The sequence below is a fragment of the Pieris brassicae genome, unplaced genomic scaffold, assembly GCF_905147105.1.
Source record: "Pieris brassicae unplaced genomic scaffold, ilPieBrab1.1, whole genome shotgun sequence".
In the NCBI taxonomy this organism is placed as follows: Eukaryota; Metazoa; Arthropoda; class Insecta; order Lepidoptera; family Pieridae; genus Pieris; species Pieris brassicae.
The window spans coordinates 40,001-47,500 of NW_025576249.1; the positions used below are offsets into that span (position 1 = coordinate 40,001).

Sequence of the window (7,500 nt, forward strand, 5' to 3'; positions counted from 1 at the left end):
TGAACGGTTTCACGTACTCTTGAACCCGCTCTTCAAAGTTCTTTTCAACTTTCCCTCACGGTACTTGTTCGCTATCGGTCTCGCGGTGATATTTAGCCTTAGATGGAGTTTACCACCCACTTAGGGCTGCACTCTCAAGCAACCCGACTCTTAGGAGTGTCCCTCTCGCAGACTCGCCCCGTCGCTACGGGCCTGGCACCCTCTGCGGGAAAACGGCCCCGTTCAAGACGAACTTGGACGGTAGCGGAGTCCGCGAGAAAGCGGAACCTCCCGAACACCACATCTCCCGCGACCGAGACGACCGCGGGATTCAGTGCTGGGCTCATCCCTGTTCGCTCGCAGCTACTAAGGGAATCCTGGTTAGTTTCTTTTCCTCCGCTTACTAATATGCTTAAATATCGGCTGGGTGATCCTCCCTAGATCTGAGGCCAACGATAAAAAGGTGTGAGGCAGACGCGATATCCGTCGGCCGCAACGGGCGTACGCGACACGCTATTTTTACAAGCGCGTCGACGACGCCACGCGCCCTCCGGACGTCCGAGTCCGCCTACATTATATGCGCTCGCACGAAAGCGGCGCGGCACCTTGCGAACAGCGTGGTGGTGGCGACACATAGATGTCGCGTTGCGCGAAATCAATCAATCGCACACCACCAAGCGGTTCTTCTGTTGTTGTTCGTTAACGACGGCATCGTTCCGTCCGTTTTAAGAACACACGTCACAATAATTTCGTACACACTACAATTGCACAAACACCGCACGCACACACTGGGCGCAACCGCTCAGAGCAGCGGGCGCGCGCGTTTCGCTTCCTCTCGCGAGAGTAAGAGAAACTGAGCCGAACGCCGACAACTTTCAACGACAGCGTCGAGACACGTCGACGCGCGCACCGGCGCCGACCGTCGCGCGATCGCCATGCGGGACCGGGACGATGCGAGCAAACACGCGCGACGCGTAAACGCGAACGTCGTTGTCGTCGTTGTCGTTGTCGTTGCGTAAAGACTCGACGCGCAGCACCCGTGCCGCGGGAGACACGGTGCGGCGGGGAGAATTTATGTTGTGCGACAAAAGTATCGTATAGACGTGGCTTAACACGGCCAATACGGATGACGAGTCGTCAATCGAACATATATTCGAACGGATCGTTCGAGCCGCTCGGCGGCCTAGCGAAACCGTCAATTGCACGCGCGACAGAGATGCGGGCCGCTACGACCGGAGTCGCAGCCGATCGCCGCTCGTCACGCGAACAGTGTGGCTTTTTGTTTTTATGCAGCCGGCCCTCAGACAGGAAGTGGTCCTGGATATTTCTCCACGGACCGCAATGTGCGTTCGAAATGTCGATGTTCAAATGTGTCCTGCAGTTCACACTATGACGCGCAGTTAACTGCGTTCTTCATCGACCCGCGAGCCAAGTGATCCACCGTTCAGGGTAATCGTTTTTGTTTTTGTGTGTGTGTTTTTGTATGAGAAAATATAAAAGGTGCGAAAAAAATTAAACAAAAAAATTTGAAAATAATACTTATCATTAACGTGTACGACAAATGAAAAGAAAGAAAATCTCTTTTATTTGCGTGGTTGTACACAAAAATTAAAAATATTATTTCAAAGTATCAATAGGCGATAGCGAACGCTAATCAAAGCGTGTCGCAACGCACACGTCGCGAATCGACGAGAGAGAGTCAACCGTCTCGGATTCGATTTTGATTCGTATCATTCACGTGTTTTTTTGTATTTTTTTCTTTTTTTGCGAGTCTTTGACAACAACAAAACAAAAAGAAAAAACCAACGTTAATGATCCTTCCGCAGGTTCCCCTACGGAAACCTTGTTACGACTTTTACTTCCTCTAAATGATCAAGTTTGGTCAACTTCCCAGCAACGCCGACGGCCGTGAGGCCACCGCGTGTCGGTCCAGAAGACCTCACTAAATCATTCAATCGGTAGTAGCGACGGGCGGTGTGTACAAAGGGCAGGGACGTAATCAACGCGAGCTTATGACTCGCGCTTACTAGGAATTCCTCGTTTATGGGGGATAATTGCAAACCCCAATCCCCAGCACGAAGGAGTTTCAACGGGTTGCCGCGGGCCTCTAGGCCAGGGAGAACATGTTGATTCCTTCAGTGTAGCGCGCGTGCGGCCCCAGGACATCTAAGGGCATCACAGACCTGTTATTGCTCAATCTCGTGCGGCTCGAAGCCGCCCCGGTCCCTCTAAGAAGAATTTTAATACGTCGCCAGTGAGTTGCGCCCCCCGAGAGTCGCGCACACCTTGAATGACGACGCCTATTTAGCAGGCTAGAGTCTCGTTCGTTACCGGAATTAACCAGACAAATCGCCTCCACCAACTAAGAACGGCCATGCACCACCACCCACCGAATCAAGAAAGAGCTGTTAATCTGTCAATCCTTCCGGTGTCCCGGGGCCTGGTGAGATTTCCCGTGTTGAGTCAAATTAAGCCGCAGGCTCCACTCCTGGTGGTGCCCTTCCGTCAATTCCTTTAAGTTTCAGCTTTGCAACCATACTCCCCCCCGGAGTCCAAAATCTTTGGTTTTCCCGGAAGCTGCCCGCCGAGCCATTGTAGTAACGTCGGCGGATCGCTAGATGACATATTTACGGTTAGAACTAGGGCGGTATCTAATCGCCTTCGAACCTCTAACTTTCGTTCTTGATTGATGAAAACACCTTTGGCAAATGCTTTCGCTGATGTTCGTCTTGCGACGATCCAAGAATTTCACCTCTAACGTCGCAATACGAATGCCCCCAGTTATCCCATATTAATCATTACCTCGGAAGTTCTGAAAACCAACAAAATAGAACCGAGATCATATTCTATTATTCCATGCACGAAATATTCAAGCGGCATTTTGAGCCCGCTTTGAGCACTCTAATTTGTTCAAAGTAAAATTGTCGGCCCACCTCGACACTCACCGAAGAGCACCGCGATAGGATTTTGATATTGAACCGGCGTTTTACCGCCGGCTCACCGACGATATGCTCCGCAGACGTGTCAGTATCACCGCGGATGCGGTGCACCGACAGCGCGGCGCACAAATGCAACTACGAGCTTTTTAACCGCAACAATTTTAGTATACGCTATTGGAGCTGGAATTACCGCGGCTGCTGGCACCAGACTTGCCCTCCAATTGTTCCTCGTTAAAATATTTAAAGTGTACTCATTCCGATTACGAGGCCTCGTAAGAGTCCCGTATCGTTATTTTTCGTCACTACCTCCCCGTGCCGGGAGTGGGTAATTTGCGCGCCTGCTGCCTTCCTTGGATGTGGTAGCCGTTTCTCAGGCTCCCTCTCCGGAATCGAACCCTGATTCCCCGTTACCCGTGACAACCATGGTAGTCGCAGAAACTACCATCGAAAGTTGATAAGGCAGACATTTGAAAGATGCGTCGCCGGTACTGGACCGTGCCGATCGGCAAAAGTTATCCAGATTCATCAAAATTAACGACTTCGGACGCATGGCCCTCCGCCGATTGGTTTTGATCTAATAAAAGCACTCATCCCATCACTGGTCAGGAGTTCTGATTGCATGTATTAGCTCTAGAATTACCACAGTTATCCAAGTAACTGAGTAAGATCTAAGGAACCAAAACTGATATATTGAGCCATTCGCGGTATCGCCTTAATACGGCTTGCACTGAGACATGCATGGCTTAATCTTTGAGACAAGCATATAACTACTGGCAGGATCAACCAGGGAGCTGCTTACGCAAACGACACGCCTACACCGCGGTCACGCGGCTTCGGCGAGCCGCTGGCTCGGCGGCGTCGAGGGGCGCGCGCGCCTTCTCGACACGCGTGAACGTAACGCGTCGAATTTGCACGCGACGCGACGTTCGCGCTTCATATCGATAGACTAACTTTGACCGGTCTACGAGCGGCCGTCCCGTCACGATCTCGCAACGAGGTGATGTACAACGATGCTCGACCACTGTGAGGGACATAAAACTGCAACGAACACGACCCCGCGGGCGGGAATCGATGTTGTGACAATTTGAAAATTGAACATTCATCTAAACGCAACCTTCTCAATTTTTATTCAATACGTTATTGTAAACATATTAAAACTCGGCTGGCAATTACATGCGCACACACACGCATGATTCGCACTAGATACGATCAACGCCCGGAGCTTGAGGGATAAATTCCAACACGACGCTGCGCACACCGTTTCGACGATGGGCGCGGTGTGCGTCCTCTTTTATACATTCTTTCCATATACGGTCGCCGTGGCGACCGCGCACGTGTCGAACACGCTAGGCGCCCTGCGTTGAGGTTAGTGCCTAGAAGCGTATTCTTTTAACATCACAGATAACACCGGGGGAGAGAGACGGTCCCAAATCTTGGTCGATTGGTAACATCACCATACGGTCTGCGAACGCGGTGCTGCTATAATATAATTTTATATTATATTATATAAAATATGAGGAGGGAGTAAGTATGTATATTCTTTGTTATTTTGTGTTGACACAAGAGAGATATATAAAATGTACTATACACCACACACACAGAGAGAGGAGAGAGATGGGAAAGATCTCGGCGGTCTCGCATTCGAAATACGAATTTGATATAATTTCCTCCGAAAATCCATACCCATATCTATATCATCCATGCGCGAATATATGTATATAATATTCTCACACTTCGCACAACACAAAAACAAGAACACATTCTCTCTCGTCCGTCGTTCGTGTCTATTTGAGACGAACGACGCGCGGCCAACGAGAACGAGTCGACGCTGTGCGCACGACTGTTTCGCTCCACATCTATACCGAGAGCAATAGTCCGCGTCGGCATTGGAGCGACGTCGAATGTTTCTCGTAGAGCGAGCGAGAGAGAGACGATTTTTCATTTTATTATGTATGTGTATTGGCGTGCAGTAGTAGCACGTAGTAGTACTAGTAGTAGTAGTAGTAGTAGTAGTAAAAAAATATTATTATTTATTTTATTGACTGATATGATTTTGTTTGTTTTCTTTTTTTTGCATAGACATTTGTATTGATAGATATGTTTCTCGTTGAAGCTCGCAGCACACGCTCAGAGAAATGGCAATGTGGGTTTATTTGAAGAAAAGAAAAAACAAAAAAAACAATTATATTTATTAATAATATGTATGTATGTATGTATGTATGTATGTATGTATGTATGTATGTATAATAATGAATTATAATAATTATTCCGATGCAACGTCAGAGGAAAATGTTTCTCCGTACAGGTGCGGCGCGCGACGGCCGGCCGCTCGACAGTTTCGCGCCCGAATGTTTCTCGTTGAAGCTCGCAGCACACGCTCAGAGAAATGGCAATGTGGGTTTATTTGAAGAAAAGAAAAAACAATTATATTTATTAATAATATGTATGTATGTATGTATGTATGTATGTATAATAATGAATTATAATAATTATTCCGATGCAACGTCAGAGGAAAATGTTTCTCGTACAGGTGCGGCGCGCGACGGCCGGCCGCTCGACAGTTTCGCGCCGAATGTTTCTCGTTGAAGCTCGCAGCACACGCTCAGAGAAATGGCAATGTGGGTTTATTTGAAGAAAAGAAAAAACAAAAAAAACAATTATATTTATTAATAATATGTACAGTATGTATGTATGTATGTATGTATGTATGTATGTATGTATAATAATGAATTATAATAATTATTCCGATGCAACGTCAGAGGAAAATGTTTCTCGTACAGGTGCGGCGCGCGACGGCCGGCCGCTCGACAGTTTCGCGCCCGAATGTTTCTCGTTGAAGCTCGCAGCACACGCTCAGAGAAATGGCAATGTGGGTTTATTTGAAGAAAAGAAAAAACAATTATATTTATTAATAATATGTATGTATGTATGTATGTATGTATGTATAATAATGAATTATAATAATTATTCCGATGCAACGTCAGAGGAAAATGTTTCTCGTACAGGTGCGGCGCGCGACGGCCGGCCGCTCGACAGTTTCGCGGCCGAATGTTTCTCGTTGAAGCTCGCAGCACACGCTCAGAGAAATGGCAATGTGGGTTTATTTGAAGAAAAAAAAAAAAAAAAAAAAAACAATTAATTTATTAATAATATGTATGTATGTATGTATGTATGTATGTATGTATGTATGTATGTATGTATGTATGTATGTATGTATAATAATGAATTATAATAATTATTCCGATACAATGTCAGAGGAAAATGTTTCTCGTACAAGATCGCCACGCGACGCGACAAGATGCCGTTCAACGGCACGATATCTACAACTCTGTCGATAGATATGTAGATAGTATCTACTCTGTCAAGTATATGTGTGTAACGTGTGGTGGTGTGTGGTGTGGGGTTTTGTTAGCGATAGCGATACGTTTCTAGTTAAAATTGAATATTTAAAAATAAAAACTCTTCTGGTAAGAAAAACTATTTATGGTTTATTATGGTGTGTCTAGTGCAACAACATCAACATTGTCATAATCATAATAATATAATTATTATTAGGGCTATAGGTTAACCTTCCAAATAGGGACCGTCGATTTTAAATGTCGATATTTTTAATTATTCTAGATAGTACTCACTAAAAGAAACTTAAGTGCTTGCTTACTTACTTACTTACTTAGTTGATTGAGTTTTTTTTTTTTTTTTTGAAACTTTTTCATACAAATTGATATATAAGACATATATGGCCGTTACCGACCGCCGACCAAAATCTATTTCATAAAACCGACATAAAATTGATGTCAAACGTCAATCACTTTGAGTTGACTAAGTGTAAGGGTTCAGATTATTTTGAAAGTATCGATCATTTGCGATGCATACGAGAAAAAGATCATTCATTTCATTGTTTGTAAGTTGTAAATTTTGTGTATTATATTGTAATTCTTGAGTGAGAATTGAGTGTTTACTTACTTACTTACTTACTTAGCTTATTGAATATCCAAAAAGTACCCAAAACCGAATCAGAGCGCCCCACTATCCACGCGGTCTTGTCTGCCCTACCCCTAGAGTGTATATAAAGCTCGGAGGCGCGCAGGGAGAGCAGCCCTCACCCGCCGTACCCAAAGCGCGGGCATCATGCAAGCCGTAGCGGCTGAGGCTGGTCGCCGAAGGCGACCAAAAAAAGCCGAGGCTGCGTAGGCTTGAATAAAATGCCCTGCGCTTTTGGTACGCAAGGGTGGAGGGGCTGCATTTCCCGTAGCGTCGGAGCAGTACAAAAACCAATTATCATCCATTGTTCGGTTAGGTTAGGTTAGGTTTAGGTTTGTATATTAATATTTTTTATTTTTTTATTTTTAATATGATGCAAAATGAATTTTTATCATTTTGTATGTGTGTATGTATATATGTATTTATGTATGTATTTTTTATATATTTATTGTGCGTTGCGTGTTTTACAATACAAAATAGAAAATGTTTCTCGCACAAGAGCGACGCGCGACCGACCGGCCGGTCGGCAGCTTCGCGCCGAATGTTTCTCGTACAAGATCGCCACGCGACGCGACAAGATGCCGCTCAACGGCACGATATC

At 45.6% G+C, this 7,500-nt stretch overlaps 3 non-coding genes across 3 annotated transcripts in view; all 3 read right to left on the reverse strand.

Moving 5' to 3' along the window:
• The window catches only part of LOC123719916, a 3,952-nt gene extending 3,521 nt beyond the window's left edge, over positions 1-431 (reverse strand). The window contains exon 1 of the ribosomal RNA XR_006756013.1: positions 1-431. This exon is cut by the window's left edge and continues 3,521 nt beyond it. This is a non-coding gene — a ribosomal RNA (large subunit ribosomal RNA).
• Positions 432-1,273: 842 nt separating this feature from the next.
• On the reverse strand, positions 1,274-1,431 carry LOC123719920. Its single transcript, XR_006756016.1, has one exon. It is a non-coding gene; the product is annotated as a 5.8S ribosomal RNA (ribosomal RNA).
• Positions 1,432-1,788: 357 nt separating this feature from the next.
• On the reverse strand, positions 1,789-3,708 carry LOC123719912. The gene has a single exon (XR_006756009.1). It is a non-coding gene; the product is annotated as a small subunit ribosomal RNA (ribosomal RNA).
• Between the last annotated feature and the right edge of the window lie 3,792 nt (positions 3,709-7,500).